Source organism: Lethenteron reissneri, unplaced genomic scaffold, assembly GCF_015708825.2.
Source record: "Lethenteron reissneri isolate LAM-NWPU_2019-01 unplaced genomic scaffold, ASM1570882v1 scaffold_1432, whole genome shotgun sequence".
In the NCBI taxonomy this organism is placed as follows: domain Eukaryota; kingdom Metazoa; phylum Chordata; class Hyperoartia; order Petromyzontiformes; family Petromyzontidae; genus Lethenteron; species Lethenteron reissneri.
Window position 1 is genome coordinate 3,058 of NW_026891149.1, and position 978 is coordinate 4,035.

Here is a 978-nt window from a genome sequence, read left to right on the forward strand (position 1 = left end):
ACAGTCCTCTACTCGGGGCAGGAAACTGTCAAACAACAGGGAGTGGCTCTTCTTCTGAACAAAAGAATGAAGGGGGCGTGGGAGCGTGGCGGTTAGCTGTGGGAAGCTGTAATCCCCAGGCTACTTGGAGCTCACCTTCCCATCAACCAGGAGGCGAGGAGTGGTGGTCGTGGTTACTTACGAACCCACCAAAAATAAACATCTGTGGAGGGATGCAGGCAAGGCCGATGAGTCAGATGCCTTCTATGACATCCTGTCACAGATGCTAGCTGTTGGGTGATTTGAGTGGATCATGATTCTGGCACATGGTCTGGAGTGATTGGAAGGCATGGGCCAGATCAATTCAATAACAATGGTACCACAGCGCTTGTGCCAGACTATGTGCACGTTGAAGCCACGTGAAGTGTCGAACGACCGCTGGCAGGTGGTCACTGGGCAGACCCAGCAGGTGCCACGGGTCGACTGACTGAGATGACTGGTCAATGCACCACCTGTGCCAACTTGCTGTGCTTTCACCATCCGGCGCTTCGCTCGTTGTGAGCGTCGCTCCTCTGCCCTCTGTTGTTGCTGGAGGGCGACTGCCTCCTTCACGAGCCTTCTCCAGAGGCCAATTTTGACACCGCTGGTACCAGTCATTGGCAAGTCCACTCAGCTCCGCATCCTCCTGTACCACATCACTCCATCTCTTCTCTAGCCCATGCTGCACCCGTTTAGCCCCATCTATCTGGCTGAACAAAATCCGTTCAGGCATGCGGTGGCTGGGCATACAAGCTACATGACCCAGCCAATGCAGCTCCTCACACAATCCAGCCTGGTTAAACCCAGGATGGATCGTAGGCAGGCCAGCACATACACACACACACACACATACACACACACACATACACACACATACACACACACATACACACGTACACACACACATACACACACACACACACGCCGATCGCCGCCGTGCCGCCACTCACTGGGTTGGAC